Here is a 17,608-nt window from a genome sequence, read left to right on the forward strand (position 1 = left end):
GATTTCAAACAATGCTTGCAACAAATAACTTATACAAGAGAGCTAAAATATAAATTTAAGAATAGCAATTGCTGGTTCACAGTCTATTTGCATTTTTAATTATACTAACTGCTGCCAAAAAGCCCTCTAAAAACTTATCAATTTGTAATCCCTCCAAGGCTTCGCCTGCATTTTAAAAATGAAACCGAAATAATGCAGCAGTGTAGAAGAAAAGGGCTTGGGAGAAGAAAAGAAAAGCCAAGAACCAGCCATGGGTCCAGAGCCCCCAACCACTGTCACTATTCATAAGACATTAAGCAACACATTTTTAATATTAGCTCCGCTTGTTTAAAATCAGGGTATTGGTCGATATTGTGCGTAAGGGCCCCTCCAGCTCTAACATTCTCTGTGTCCTTGAATTGGCTATATGTAAGAAACACACATTAAATACGAAGACAAAATCCTTCTTTTCTTGTGCTGCCCAGAACTAAACAAACAAGTGCTGGGAAGTCAAACTGCCGCACTGGGAAAGTAAATGCTCTGATAAAACCCCTGCTAGGAATTTAAAAATGGAACTGAAATGGAGACTGGAGGAAATGGCTACCTAAGAGGAAAGAAAAACCATTTCAAAAACAACAAACAAAAAAAGGATTATTCTAATCATTTGAGGGTTTTCCTAGTTCAGGACAAGCTGCGCCTCTGTAGAAGAAAGATAGCTAAATGGCTATCACACGCAAGGACCAAAGCAACCTGAAGTCTACTAATTAATAAAAAGTCACAAACATCCTTTTCAAGTGTACCATCTGAAAAAAATGGATGATAACAGGAGATAGGATTTGCTAAGCTAAATAAAAGCCTTCATTAGCAAGAAGTGACAGGATCACAACCCTGCTGCTGATAAACTGCCAACACACCGGAGGCCTTCAAGGAAGGGCTGCCCATTTAACATATTGCAGCTTTAAAATGAGTTGCTTTAGAACAAACAGTTCTATGTCACGGCATCGCAGATGGAGCTGCTGCTGTACCCTGGACTGTGTGTGCACGTGTGGGGGCCAAGGGCATACCGCAGGGGTATCCAGCACAGTAACCCTTCCTAAGGTTAGCCTTCCATGATGAGAGCATCCACCTTACACTCAACTTCTCGGTTTGCTTCCAGAAAGACTCAGTGTTGAGCAGAAAGCAGCCATTCTCCGACAGCCAGAGGAGGTTTCACACTGCTATTAAATGATTGGCCCAGCGGTCATCCCTAGAGCCTGCCTCCTTAATCCCAGCAAACACAGCTTCTCAGTCCAGTCCTGAAGCAGTGATAGCTTTTTAATATAGCATGCTTTGAGGTTGTATAAAACAGGTCATAAATACAGGTAGAAGGCACAGTCTCAGCCTAGCCAGAGCGGTTAAAGAAGCATCACACCAGACCTTTCCCTGTGTGGTCCAAGTAAATTGTTAAAGTCACCAGCTCGGAGACTGAAAATAGACACAGCGAAATCTTAATTAATCATGGGGATGGATGAAGAGAAGAGCACTGTGAATACAGAAGTCATCTTAAAATATTAAATTATCTATTATCTAGCACTTAATTACTATTGTATAGTAATAAATAATGTTCACTGAAAAACATCAAAACACTCAGTTTACACATTAAAAATTATTAAGTACAGTTAGTAAAATATGTATGTTATATAGGGCACCTTCACAGTAGTCAGGGTACCAAGGCAGAGCATACCACTAAGACACACACACACACACACACACAAAATCTTGTACACAGTGCTTACCTTCAGCATGTGTAATTCTATAATTTTAATCTTAATATTGGTAAAATAGGACCTACTACAGCCAAGGAATACAGTTGCAAGACCAGATCACTGACATCAAGGAACTGCCAATTTAGTTGAAAACAATATTTAAACAGTGTCCCAGAAGTACAAACTGTGTGTGTGTGTGTGTGTCTGTAAACTAATTTAAGGAGCCATTAAGAACAGACCAGATACTAAGGGCAGTGAGGGAGTTGTCACCCCAACCCTCCGCCCCCTAACTCTCAACCCGGCTATCCCAGTAATGCCAGAAGTAGCATTAGAATTCTCCTCTCCTGAACTGAAACTTGTCTTACTTCTCTCCAAATTCCATCAAGAATGAAGGCTATTGTGTATATTTTCAATGGCTTCGTTCTGCACCTATGGAAAAAGGGACTAAAATCTGAAAGCTTTGATAAAATAAGATTCAACAAGAAAAAATGCTATAGGAGCCAAATTACACAATTCTACCAACTACCAAGGATTGCCTTCCAAAAAACCACATAATATTAAAAACAAGCAGAAACAGCTGTTTTGGCCATCAGACTCCATCCACCTCTCCGAGGAACTAAGGAGTTAAAAATACATTCTAATAAATGTAATACGCAGGTAAGATACTATTTTAAAATACCATGTCATAAATTCACTGTACTGTTCCATTCTGATCATCTGTGTGTGGATGAGGAAACTGAGCCACATGGAGAATTTATTTCCTCTTCATTTTCTTTAACTCTTTTTTCCGTGTCTTTTTTTGAATGCTTAGAGCAATCTCCCAGACTCTACCAATCTCTTACAAACATACAGAGCCCTTTAGAATTAAGGGACTGCCCAAAAGCCACTCGGGTCACTTCCGAGAAAGTGTTTATTCAATACATTTCTTTGTAGAAACCTTAAAGACACCTGCCTAAGCCTCTGCCATCCCAACAAATGTTTTAAAGACAATTCCAAATTAATATGGTATTGTTTTTAGTTTAAATATAAATGAATACAGGGAGGAACACAGTATTGTGAAGAACGTGGGGGGGGTGTCAAGATCTGGCAGAGAAGGATTCTATAAATTTTATTCATAAATTAACCAAACGAATCAATGATAAACTACAATTTTGAGTTAGTATAGAACTTGAGGCAAGCAAAAAACTTAACAGACACTCCTCTTTAGTTTTTACCATTTCAATCAATATACTGGAAAAACACTACCAAAAAAAATACTGATAAAATATACTTCAAAAATCAGGGAGCATTTTTTCAAAGCCATGAGTGAAGGAATAAAGGATACAGACAATGCAGATCTCACTGCTGGAGCTGGCATTCATTGTATAGTTTTTAGTGTGAAAGCTACTTAATTATTATTGTCCTAAAGAGAACATTAAAATGTGTTTCTCAGCTGTTAAAAAAAAAAAAAATTGCCAGATCTATAGTGGCATACAAGCGTGGCTGAAGGGATCAGATCCAGGATCCAAAATTCACCATGAATCTACCAGGGAAAGGAGGATTCAACTTTAAAACCCTTTTCTGATATACTAATGTCCATCAATTAAAAACTAAAAAGCCTGCCTTTGTGTGAGTACTGCAAGAAGAGGGTAGACAGGAGGAAAGATAAAATTACAAATGAACTTCCCTGAATATTCCACACTACGTTAGGCGCCCCAGAGACTTCCCCTTCATAGAACAAATCACAATTACAAACAATAACTTCTAGAACTTCAACATGTGTCCCCTTGAATAAACGCTAAGTTTCATGTCAGCAAGGACTATATCGTGTTTATCACTATATCTCAGTACATAAGAGTGTGTGATGTACAGTATGAATACAAATACTAAATCAATTTTTGCATAGAAACCAAGAAATGCCTACATATAGAGGCTAGAAAAACAATTGTTTTTAAACTACGGCAGGACAGAAAAGGTTGATCAACATTCAAAAAAGTGAAGGGGTGAGCAATCAAACACAGCAAAATACCATTAAGATCAGGAGATTAGGCAAAATAGAATTATAAAACTGTAAATCTTATGAAAGTGTCGTCTAGAGAAAAGTTTGAAGTTTAAAAGAAGCCACTAATAAAAACTAGAGTTTGCCAAAAAAAAAAAGTATAGTGAATTTTCAAATATTCATGAGCTATTCAATAAATCATCACCAAATTTGCTTCATTTTGTTAGACAGTAACACCGGAAGTAATTATGGAGACTGGAGAAGAGAAAGAAAGGATAATGAAAAACTCCTATGGAGAAATCCCCACAAACTCCTTAGGGAAACTGAAGTAAAATACACCCAAGACTTGACAACAAGTCCCTGGATCTCTGTAGGTTTCTGAATTTCTTAGAGAACTGGGGAACTACAGAAACATTTTACTCAAAATCTTTGGTAGTCTAGGCCAACTTAAAAGAGGGGGAAAAAAAAACAACAACAACACAAATTAAAGAGAAGTGGTACATATTCATCAAAGTCATAAGTTTAATACTGTAGTGTCCTATAACTTAAAATGCTGTAAAAACCTATTCAGGGGCGCCTGGGTGGCACAGCGGTCAAGCGTCTGCCTTCGGCTCAGGGCGTGATCCCGGCGTTATGGGATCGAGTCCCACATCAGGCTCTTCAGCTATAAGCCTGCTTCTTCCTCTCCCACTCCCCCCTGCTGTGTTCCCTCTCTCGCTGGCTGTCTCTATCTCTGTCGAATAAATAAATAAAATCTTAAAAATTAAAAAAAAAAGCTATTCAGCTTTGAAGTCTCAAGACCTATCTTAATTTGTTTCATCTTGTGATGCCCTAAATTATGGCTCAACAGTAAGGAGCATCCTTGGCAGGACCGCACTTTCTACTCTTTGCTGTGTCTATTGCCTATTAAGCTAATTTTACACCAGAGACACCTGCTTGTAGAGACAATTTGATCATTTTATTGTTTTAGGCTTACACCAGCTTCACAGAGCACAAATACTTATAATCTACAAGGAGTAAACTACAGGGATAAGAAACCAAAGAACATGTTAATACGCAGCTATATCAGCTCCTCAATTCTAAGACATCATAGAAAGATGCACCACTAACTTCACAGCTTTGAGAAAAATAAAAATCACTACATTAAGCAGACATATTTATGAGACTCAAAAACAAAGAAAAAAATTAAGACTTGAATATGTCAATTGTTAAATCAATAGTTTTTACTAATATTTTCTTGTAGTAATTAAAATCTTAATAAGATCACCTGTCATTTGTGGCTTACCTAGAGATGTAAATAAAATTTTCTCAATTGACAGTAAGTTTCAAGTACTGCATTATCTCACTTTTACTGTAAATTATCTTCTCTATTCCAAACTTTGAATTTAAGTGAATTAAACAAATGTTTCCCAAGTTTCTACTACAAACAAGTAGCATCTGTGATGCAAGAGATAAAGTAAAAATAAAATAATCTCTTTTCTAGGGAAGACCAAAAGGATTATCTTGAACCTACATTCTTCTCCATCCTCCCTCCAACCAATTTTTCTGATAGTTAAGTTGGAGAAACCAGGTGAATCAAGAATAATCTTTACTGGGTGGATATTTTCTTGATTCAAGTTTGGACATCATACATCCTATTGAACACCTGACCTGCAACTATTTTTCTCAGAACAAAAATAATGGTGTTTCCAAAAGCCCACCAGATTTGGAAAACACTAGTTTCAGAAACTTAACAAGTTGAAGGAATAGCCCTTACAGATTCTCTACTACAATGAGCCAGGGTTACATGAATGTCACTTTCACTGGGAATAGAACATACGGTTTTTCGATCTTTTTTCCTGATTTTAGCAGCATCCAAAAATAAGTTGGGAGACAGTGTCTTCGCTCCTTTGCTTATAGAAAATAACCAATCCATACTTCATATGCTTCCAAGAAGTAATCCTCCAAGTCAAGACTGCCAGCTTGCATCAGGAAGACATCAGACTGTGATGGAACCCTTCCAAAAGTCACCTAGCCACGAACCTAAAATAATGCAAGGTCAGAATCCTCGCTCTGGGGAAATGCTGGGAGTGCTACAGGGACCAGAGTGAAGCATTTAAAACAAAAAAAGATAACAGCACCACCACCAAGGAACTAAACACAATAAAGCCTGGGGATGAGATACAGTGGCTGAGCGGCCTCTTGGATCTGACTCTCTGGCCGTAGCCATCTTAAACTACAACCAGCAGAATTCCAAAAGATAGAAAAAACATTCTGGAGTTCATGGAAAAGGTACTGAACTAAGAGTCACAGACCTAGGGTCCTACTTCCCCACTGGGTAGGTTGAATCCTTAGGCAAAGCACCTAACCTCTGAGCCTCATTTTCCTCATCTATAAACTGAATGTCCTCAGGGAGCTGTGGTAAGGCTCCGGAAGGACAGGTTATGTTGGGCACCATCACTGTAACTAGCGGAAATGCTCTCATCTCCTGGTTCCCTCATTTTGGGTGGTGCACCACCTTCAATTACTGTTTTTCTGTCCTAATAGGTCTGTCAGCAACTAAAAGCAGGCAGCTCCTTGCTGCCCCCTCCCAATACACTGCCAATTGACTGTCCAATACAAGGTTGGTTACTCTAATTGCATTCTCAAGAAGCAATAATTTAGAAGTTACTTTAGAAGTTGTACAAAAGGGGGTGGGGATGCCTGGGTGACTCAGTGCGGTTAAGTGTCCCCTTCTTAATCTCAGCTCAGGTCTTGATCTCAGGGTCAGAGTTCAAGCACCAGACTGGGCTCCATACTTGGGGTGGAGCCTACTTAAAAAAAGAAAAAAAAATAGTTGTACAAAAGGGAGAAAACATTTAGCCATTTTTCTCGAGATCACAAACTATGTTGTTCACCCTCAAATCAAACTATGCCCCCTACTGTCTACAAAATAATACCCATAAGTTGGCCAAACTCTTTTTTAAAAGTCCAAGAAGGAAGAATACGTATTATACCCAAATAGCTAGTTTCAAATGAGGGACTGAACCTCTCCACAAAACCAAGGAGATGAAGCAGCATGTAAAAGGCTGTTTAGGTCACCTTTCAGAAGAAAAAAAGAAAAGAACATAAATGCCAGTAATGCAGAAAAGCAACAGAAAGACCTGGGAACACCAAGAACTGGCAAGAGAAAGCTACAAACAGTAGTCTTGAGAACCCATGATCCTGGCAGATATGGTCTTAGACATGAAGAAGACTCAAGGAAAAGGTGATCAGTGTGGTTAAAAGCATTTAAGCTTCTGACAAAATACTTGCTTTCTACTACTGGAACCATACTAAGAGGAAGGAGCCAAAGAAACATCTTAACCTTATGACTTTTTCCTAGGTGTTTTCCAAAAAAAAAAAAAAAAGTTATTTTTTGATGTTGGCACATCATGCTGTGGAGAGAAGACTATGGGGGGAAAGGCTGAGGGCTTCATGTTGCCACGCGCGTGCGCACGCACACACACACACACACGTGCCTGGGATTGTTCTTCTGGGACAACCGCAGAATTAAGACAGTCACAGTAGCATCTCTGTCCAGCCACAACTTAAAACTTGGCAGGTTCTGCAGTGCATAAATATTCTTCAGCAGTGACTGGGCTCCTGGCAAACCAGGAAATATGCATACCACAAGAGAGAACCAAAAGAAACAAAAATGACATGGGAGGAAGTGAGGAGAAGAGGGAGACACAAAACTACATATACACACAAAACAGACCAAGAAAGCTACACACTTCCTGTCCCCAAAGCCATATGCAGCAACCTGGCCATAACCCTAATGTCCAGACTCCCTTTTCTCAATTCCTCAAACACTATTAAACTCCCAGGGAGAGGGGGGCAGTCTTTTAAATTATCGTTTTCTGCCTCAGCTCCTTAAGCAGACAGACCAAATATGAGAACAAGGATGCTTCATAAACCTTCTCTAAAGCTCTCTCAGTATCTAGCACTTAGTACCATGTGACAAAATAATAAATACTATACAATCTTCCTGGCTTCTGAGCACAGCCCCAATACAAAAAACTTGAAAACTTTTAAAATCCTTTAACAAAACTAAAAAAACTCTAGATGAATTTGGGTAAGATCTAGATGCCAAGTTAACCATAGCCCATCTATACCAAAGCCCTTCTTACTGTACAGGAGTAAGCTCCATCACAATGATTTTCAACCTTTAGGGAGAAAAAAAACTTTTTTTTCCCCCCCAATTCTCAATTCCTCACCCAAACCAACAACCAAGACACCCTAGAAGCCCCTCAACCAGATGATCCAGGGCACATCAAAATAAACAACATATTCATCTAAAAGAATCATATAATCAAGGAAAAGGACTGGTAATCTTGTTACCAAGAGTTCTAAGTGCCTCTCAAAAGTAAGTTCAGAGAGTCACCTAGGTGGCTCAGTCGGTTAAGCGTCTGCCTTTGGCTCAGGTCATGATACCAGGGTCCTGGGATTGAGCCCCACATTGGGAATCCCTGCTCAGCAGGGAGTCTGCTTCTCTGTCTCCCTTTACCCCTCCCCCTGACCATGCGGGCTCTTGTGCATGCTCTCCCCCCCCCAAGATAAATAAATAAAATCTTTAAAAAAAAAAGTTTAAAAAAAAAAAGATTTAGGGGCGCCTGGGTGGCACAGCGGTTAAGCGTCTGCCTTCGGCTCAGGGCGTGATCCCGGCCTTCTGGGATCGAGCCCCACATCAGGCTCCTCCGCTATGAGCCTGCTTCTTCCTCTCCCACTTCCCCTGCTTGTGTTCCCTCTCTCGCTGGCTGTCTCTATCTCTGTCAAATAAATAAATAAAATCTTTAAAAAAAAAAAAAAAAAGATTTAAAAAAAAGGTTCAGAATGCACCTATTAATTTTTTCAAAACTATATACAGTTAATTCAAAATTAGTTTTTTTAAAATAAGCATATACTTTTACTCACACCCCAAGTATAGGGAGGAAAAAACTGGCTGGGCTGAAGACTGCACCCATTTTTAAAACCGCCAGCATCACACTCCTGTTATTCAGAAGGGTTTTACTAAGATGTTCAATAAAGGGACATATTCCAATTCTTCGTTATGACTGGCCTGCCTCAAGTGGCTGCCAAGACAGCAGGGCTTTACAGGCATTGTTCTGTCCTCACAGGCTACATCAGTGCCAGGTTGATCAAACAGATCTTTGTATCTGTTTGCCAGGCTGAACAAAAAGTTAACTAGAAATGTAAGTGCGTCAAGTCACCAAAAGGAAGGCTCTACACTCACATTTTCTACCTACTTATCATTCATCTGCATTCATCTCACTAGACATTAACACACACCAAAGTTGCTCTCTGCTATTCAGATTGTGCTATTATGCTCAGGAGTAGATTAATAATATCCACCCTCCTTACTGTAAAAAAGAAAAAAAAAAATCACAGCATTGGTCCAAACATGATACGGGGAGCCCCTTTCTACTTCTGCTGGTGCATCAGCCTGCTCTACTGCACACATGGGAGAAAGCTGTGCTGAAGCCGTCCTGCTGTTTCTATAGAAGGGCAGAAAAGGCTGAAGGCTGAAAAAAATAACGGGGAAGAGGAGAGACAAACAACACACATAAACCTCACACCTGGTAACCTCTCATATCAGCTCTTTTTTACTGCAATCTGAAGGGAGAATGTCTTTTCTAAGCTGACACCATCAGCAATGCAGTTAGCAGGTGGGCCACAGGCCTCTTTTAAACAGCTCATAACATCCTATTAGTTTTCACAGCACCAAAGCAACTTCTGCTGACCCCAAAGCATGTGAATGAATACAAGCAGGTGACCAGCAGGATGAAATTCCCACTCCCAGTAGGGCAGGTCTAAAATCCCAGGAAAAGGGGGGAAAGGTAAGATAAACTGCTAGAAGTACATCTTATAAAGGAAGGAGAAAGTCTCTTTAGACCAGAGATTAAAGGAGACCACAAATATTTATATGGCGTGATCTAACATAATTTAAATATTTACAAACACAATCAAAAGACTATGAAATCTTAAGTACTACTGCCTTTGTCTTTATATTCGAGTAAACTTTTTACTTCCCATAGCCTGAGGAACCGTCACAAAGTCATAACTCAAATACCCACAAAGGCCAGGCAGTAATTTATTCCAAAGTAAAACAAATCATGCTCCATATAAAGGATGCAGTTGACAAATATGGGCCCCGTGTTGCTCCACCCTTCTAACTTTTCAAGAAACATGAAATATGGTTTTAGATCTTAATATGATATTTCCCAGCACCTAAATCAAAATTTCACTACTTTTTTTAAAAAATATGTTTTAGGCCAGTGGCATCTAGGTGGCTCAGTCGGTTGGGCATCTCACTCTTGGTTTCATCTGGGGTCATGATCTCAGGATTGTGGTATCGGGGCCATGTCAGGCTCTATGCTCAGCTCAGTCAGCTGGAGATTCTCTCCCTCTGCCCCTCCCCCACACGCACACTTGCTCTCAAATAAATAAATTCTTTGGGGGGGGGGAGGTTTAGGCCAAATGAAACAACTACAGACTATATGCAACCTCTGGCCATCATTTGGGACTGATGGCAGGAACTATTTGTCCATGGATACCCATTTCTCCTTTTTGTCCTCTAACAGCAATTCACTTGGTCACAGAAGATATTCTTCAGTGAGTAAAATATAACAAAATGCTTAAGAGCTAATGGAAAGGTGCAAGCCAAATTAAAAAATAGAGACAAGTGACTAGGTTGCACCTGACCCAGAATTGCCAGGCTAGAGGTAGACTACCATAGGGCTCAGAAGCATAGACAGGTGACTAAGGGACAGAGGGCTAGCACAGAGGTGTCAAAGAGAAGTGAGGAAGGCTGTGGGTAGATCAAGTTCCTTGCAGAGACTAGGGTGGGGAATAATGAAAGTCAAAAGCACTGATGACCTAGTATTTGGGAAAAGTCCATGAGTCATTCACAGCCATAGGCCAAAAAGGGCCCCAGGGGTTTAGACAAAATAAGCCAGCAACCAGTAAGTAGCACCTCAGGGAAAGAAAGTGGTGTTGAGTAAACTCATATGGAAAGAGACCTTGACCTGGGAATAGGTTATAAAAACTTGCTCACCCTATAATAAACTCTGTATGCGTAAAACAGCCTAGCTAGCTCTGCAGTAATGGTGGGGGATCCTCACATCACCAGAGGTGCCTCCAGTACAGAAGCAGCAACAGTGAGATTTTTAAAAAAACTGACTTTCAAAAGTAGCTCAGAGTAAACTCAAGATCAAGTACAATCAGTTTCAAGAATATTTTCCTAACCTTACCCAATTCACTGAACTTATTTTCAAATACTCTGTGATTTATTTGCTTTGAGAAATACCTCGTGTACTTTTGATACACACATGACACCCAAAGAATAAAAAAGTGTTAAACATCCTTTAAAAACTGAACAAGTGAACAATTTCCAATAACTTACTTGACAGGGCATCCATCAATGACTTTTCACTTAAGGTGGTGAGAGTGTATAGAAACAAACAGGGAAAAAAATGTATTTCTATGTAAACTCCATTTTGTGATGTAGAGGAACAGATCCTCTATAAGAGATTAAACAAAATTCAAATCAGAAAAATATGGACTGATTATTTTGATTTAAATGCTTAAATTTAAAGATCTGATTTCTCATTGAAAAAAAGATGGATTATTTAAATTAAGACATTTATATTCCTGGAATGTTAGCTGGCTAAATTCTCATAATTTCACATGTAATTTTTTAACATTATTTATATTTTCCAGAAAAAAAAAATGCATTTGAAACTTCCCTTCCAAATGCCATCATCATAGATATATTTATACCTATTTCCATACTGAAATGTTCAAAGGCACAATTCTCTCAAAACCTCCCTGCAGTTTGGGAATTTTCTCTTTCTCCATGGCAGAAATATGCACTATATGATGCTATGTTGTAAAGAATCACTAAAAATTATGGTTTATAATATGGCACTGAAGGCCAAAGATCTAAAACTAATCAATGGGAACCACCGATTACCACCTTTCCAATTCAATAAACACTGTCAATCCACTGCCAAAAAATCTCATACTTCAGTATGCTCCCATCATCACCTCATCCTTGAGATATGGAGGGTAAGGTTTTATATTCAAAAAGCTTAAGAAACCGAGGACATAAGTAATTGAGTCAAAGACCAGACAACGGAAACTTCAGGCTTCCAGCCTATAGCATATTCCACCTGGCTCTGCTAAATTAAGAATTTCTACTTAAGTGACAAAACCTACTGAGGCAAGACAACTCAGTAGCTAAACTGGCAGCACTGCGCTCACCACAAGACCTTACATGTGTAATATTTGTTTACAAAATCAGAATGGATTTTAAAACAAACTATGAGGCGACAAGGAAGCTTAGAGTCAGCCTTTAATGAAAAGCCCGCATTGCTAAGGCTACAGCAGATAAGAACTGATCGGGATGACTTCCCTCTGCCCTCACCAGTATAGAGGACAACTCCAATATTCGAAGTCCTATTTTCCAAACAGAACCTTATTTTAACCTTCTTGAATCCTGAGGGCTAGATGGTAAGAATTGTATGGAAATGTCAGTGTATGTACATTTCTCTAGGGAGAGAGGGCCCACAGCCTTCTTCCCAGATGCTCAAAGACTCAACTCGATATTAATAAGAAATTTCAGTTTTAGAGGAATTCAGTTACAAAGATACAGGAAAGCTGAGAATCCCTATTCTCACAAAGAAATAAAACTAGTCAAGAAAATGTCTAATAAAGCCTGAAGTGAGTTTGACCACTGCTAACTAAAAAGCAAAATGAAATAAAACAAAAACCCATCCTATAAGGTTAATCTGCTTGATATTTATGAAAATATGGATTTTTGTGACATTCTATTCATACAGCCTTTAAAGTTGTTGCAATCATCTCTGGTAACAAACAGCCTACAAAAACAAAAATTCTGTAGGAAAAGAAAAGCTAGTCATGTAGAAGTTTCTTTTTTTATGAGAATGACTCCTTTAAATCAAAGGAAAAGACTGGTATGAATCTATCACTATTAGATTAGACAAGGAAAAAACATACAGATACTCAACCTAGGAGTTCAAAACTTATCTAATCTAAAGCAAAACCTTTAACATGTTAAAACAAAACAAAAAGTATCATTTTACTTTGTCTCACAATAAATAAGCCTATTGAGAAAAACTATCAATTTTTCCCCCCAAATAATCTCTAAAAACAGGAAACGGGGTCTTGCCTGTCAAACGCTATTTGCCACACATTTTCAGTCAAACCGACATAATGGAAATTAGATATGGAAACAACACACAAGCACTACAAAAGTGCAAGTTTAAAAAAAAGAAAAAAAGTTACTTGCAATTAATAAGGCAACCTCCAAATTGGTTTAGTTTTAACCTCCTGCCACCTGCTCCTATGACCGTGGTTATTTTACCTATCCTACTCCTTCCCAAAGCACCCGTCCTTCTCTGCATGAAGATTTATTACAAGGAAAGCCCGTATGTCATCACTCAAAACTATTCAGCAACACTCAAAGGGGAAATATACAGTTAAGAGTATCAGTGAAATTGATGCATTCAAAACCTAACCCATAACTCTGAGAAAATAATACCTTTACCAGAAGTAGATATTTTAATGTAGCCCCATCTCTCCACAGGTAGCACTGGTATTAAAGGAGAAGATGTCTACAGGAATGAACCTCCCACAGAGTAACAGAAGAGTCGCCTTTTGTTTTGTTTTATACAAAATAAAAGGCTAGAAATATAGAAAGTCAAACTCTCTTAAAATTCTCCTGTGATCTTACTAAAATTAAAATTATGATAGGCCTCATGCATGCTGAAAGCCAAATCTGTTTTCTCGTTAGTGAAACGTTTCCTACATATTCCATAAAACCGCCACAGCATTTTACTATACTAATTCCTATTTTTAGTTCAGATTCCAAAAGTTACCGATGCTATTTAAACCATAATAAAATGTGTATCTTTTAATACACAAAAGCCTTAAAACAAATTATTGCCTTTCAAGCTTAAGCACCTTCTATTTCTGCTTAGATTTATATTACTTAAAATCAAGAAGAAAAATCAACTAAGATTGCAAACCGATTAGTATCTAAAATCAAACAGAACTTAAATTTTCTCCCCAAATTAGAAACATATAAAACAAGGAGTTTGGCATTAAAGTACACAACATGTGGGTTCTGTGAGTAACCAGAACCAGTGAAGACTTCCACATCTGTAAAATGAAACTGGCCAAAGCAAATGAATATTGTGTGTCTAATGTCCTCTATAGAGTTAACTCGAGAGTTGGGTGTGGCATCACCAGGGCATAAGGCGTTCAAACAGTTCTATAACATATTAGCATAAAACAGCAGTATTGGCAGCTAAAAATATTGACAAATGATTAATACCCTAACCAGGATAAACTACATAATCTGTGGACTCCAGTGCAAAATGAAAGTAGAGGGTCCCCTTGTTCAAAAATTTAAGAATTTCAAGGGAGAACGGTTAAAACTGCACAGGTTATATGACCATAAAGCAGTTCTGCTTCCAACCAAGTACTCATGCTTAAAAACAAAACAAAACCTCAAATGTGGTAGCTTAACGTGATTATTGGCCTTCCAGCTGAATATCCAAAGAATAAGAAAGAGCTGGAGTATACGCCCATGGGCTGGTTTTCCACAGGGTAGCATACCACGCAGGCCCCATACCACCTCACCCATACAGCCCCAATGCCATCAATAAATAAATAAATAAATAAATAAATAACCTGACAGGGATAAGTACCATGGATCTCTAGCCTCCCTTATTTCCAAATAAACATTATTGGTGACAATAGTGGCAAAAAGAATGTGTTATGGTGGCTTTAGTAAGACTTCAAATGAGAGCTAAAGAATTGACCCTACCATGCAGACCGATCTATCAAAAAGGTAAACAGTAAAGTCAGTCTAAAAAAAGATGCTATTTTGGCATATCCAGTCCTTTGGGGAAAAAAGAACATGAAGAGTAATGTACCACCATTTAATGTGGTGTTCTTGTGTCATGCTAACACCTGAAAAGTACCCTAGGTTTAAAAAAAATTTGTTTTTTCCCCATCAAAGAAAGGTTGATCCCAGTTTAGAAGTCGGGGAATTCTGGATGGTTTGTTGTGTCCTTAAAGAAAATCTGGAACTTGCTTCTAGAATAAAATCAAGAAGGGGGGGGGGAATGGAAAGGAATATTTTTAAAAATTATAATGTCAACCAGAAAAGCATAGAAGGCTAGAATGGCTAGAAGTGGTAACAAGGATTCAGCCAGGAACATCTGTCTGTATACAAAAATCTAAAAGGGTGGATTAAGGAATGAGGTAGTAGAAATGTCACTTAGGGGGCACCTGGGTGGCTCAGTCGTTAAGCGTCTGCCTCTGGCTCAGGGCGTGATCCCGGCGTTCTGGGATGGAGCCCCACATCGGGCTCCCCTGCTGGGAGCCTGTTTCTTCCTCTCCCACTCCCCCCTGCTTGTGTTCCCTCTCTCGCTGGCTGTTTCTCTGTCAAATAAATAAAAAATCTTAAAAAAAAAAAAAAAAGAAAAAAGAAAAAGAAATGTCACTTAGAGCACTGCTGTTCCATATCTCACCAGGAGATAGATCAAAACAAAAAGTGCAAAACCCAGGAAGAGAAGGACCTTGTTTCTCTGGTGAAGAAGCATTAACCAGAACCAACCAACCAACCCTGCCCACCTGTCCCCCAAAAAAACAAAAACGGAACTCTTAACTCACGCATTCTTAGCCTAGAAAATAAGGTCCAGTAGTAAATAACAGGCCTGGCCTACACTTACCAGTTTGGGGGTACCTGTTTTATTCCAGGAGCTTACCCTAAAACTAAAATTCTCTTCAACCGCAGGAACAGTGTCCACAGCTTAAAAGAGCTGACCTGATTCCTAAGAACAAACACTACACATTGAAGGAAACACCTAGAGAAAATGGGGGGCCTTAAATGCCTCACGCTGTCTTTGAAGGGTAAATAAAAAACCTCATTTCCCGAAAGGTGGCAGCACCAAGTTACCCAAATAGGCAATAAGGGGCCAGTTTGATCACACAAACACAAAAACATTCTCTCAACAACAACAAAAAAAGCAGAGAAATCACATCAAACTGGTTGGAATGTTTCTTCATAATTTAATTTTTCCTACCCCACCCCAGGCATTACTTTCCAGACAGGTTTTCTTCTTGCCCTTTCCCTTTCCTCCCCCATTTCCAAAGGAACTTTCTCTAAGTATGCACACACACACCCCCACCTGAGCAGTATTAAATCATCATTCCTACAAACCTCTCATAAAGAATAACCCAAAAACAAATGCAGTAATGTTCCAGTCCATCCAGTGAAACAGTCACCATTTCTAGACCCAAAGGTCTAGATACGAAAGTAGATCCAGGAAAGCTTTTCTACCCGCTCACCAAAATGGAGACTCCAGGTCAGCTTCCACAAGAAAGAGCGAGCTTAGCACAAACGAAAAATTCAAAGGACTCTGGGGAAACGGTTCTTGAGAAGATTCTCTTCAAGGGCAACTAACCAGTAATTCAAACTGATTTTTTAAGGAGATGGGGAAATCACGCCCCAACTGGTATTTGAGTGGTTTTAAATGGACTTATTTGTCATAAGTTCGGGGCTGAGATACATTTTAATGAAGACAGAATTATTACGGGTAGGTCCACCAAAAAAATTAAGTTTCGAAAAACTCTTTGTCCTTGATGGAGGTATATTCACTTAGCATTGCTAAGCACCATTCTTTGGGGAGGGAATGAAAGAGAATAGATAACTGGGAACAAGTCCTCCTTTCTCACATTCTGAGAAAATGTAGGGAGAAGACAGGAGATGAAATTTTCATCATAAAGATGATCTTTTTAAACGCACACTATTTTAAATGACCATCTGGACAGCTACAACTCCGTGCTCACATCTAGAGACAAGGTTTTGCGCCCCGGCCCTCCAGGATAACAACTAGGCTTTTAAAGCAGCGCTGTGGAAAGACTGCCTGCTGCTCATTGTCAAGACCACTGGAGGAGCACCTGCTGGTGAACCGATGTTGGACCCGCGAGACCACCAATCAGACCAGTGCACGCACACTGGTCCGTGCACGGGGGCCGCAACTGGCCGGCACTCCCGGCCGAGCTGAAGGCACAGCTGCCGCAACCTACCCGAGCGAGCCAAACCCCGGAGTCCGGCTCGCCCGGCGGCCCGGCTCGGCCCGCCCGGCGATTCCCGCCCAGCGCGCTGCTCGCGCGCAAACCCAGGATGCCACCGCGAGCTGCGACCTCGCGCGGCTGCGCCCGGCCTCACCTAATACCGCGCAAGAGAGCGAGCGGCCCGGGGGATCCTCGCTGCTCTGCCCTGGCCACCCCCAGTCCCATGCCACCTCCGCACACTGCGTGGCCGCCCCAAGTCTCCAGACGCCCCAGGAGCTCCAAGGACCACGCGCGAGGAGGCGCCGTACCAAGTGGGCATGCCACCAGGCACCATCCGACTGGAGAACCCAGTGCACACAGCCTCCCACAGGCGGGGCTGCCAGTCCGCCACAGGAATGCTGCCCTTTTTCTAGAAAAGCCCCCTCCCCCCACTTTCCCTCCAAAGCACTCACCTGCGTCTCGGCGCAGTTCTCCTCGCGCTACACGCGGCCGTACCCGGGCACGTCCAGGCCTGAGCACGCTGCCTGGCGCGACTGGCCCCGCTCGGCTCCCGCCGCCCCCAACCAGCTTGTGCCCACAGGAGGGGCGGTGCCACCTCCCGAAGCGCCCAATTCCCTCTACTCCCGCCGCAAGGAGCCGAGCTCTAGGAACTTCGCGTGCACAACCTCCGCCACCCCCACCGGCGTTCCCGCCCGAGGCCGGACTAGGGCTCCCACCAAGCGGAGGCCGGACTCCGCTCGGCGCCGCGGCGCCGCGCACAGCCCTTAGCCTCGGCGTCCAAAACAGACCCGAGGCC

This window comes from Ursus maritimus, unplaced genomic scaffold (assembly GCF_017311325.1).
Source record: "Ursus maritimus isolate PB19 unplaced genomic scaffold, ASM1731132v1 scaffold_17, whole genome shotgun sequence".
Lineage (NCBI taxonomy): Eukaryota > Metazoa > Chordata > Mammalia > Carnivora > Ursidae > Ursus > Ursus maritimus.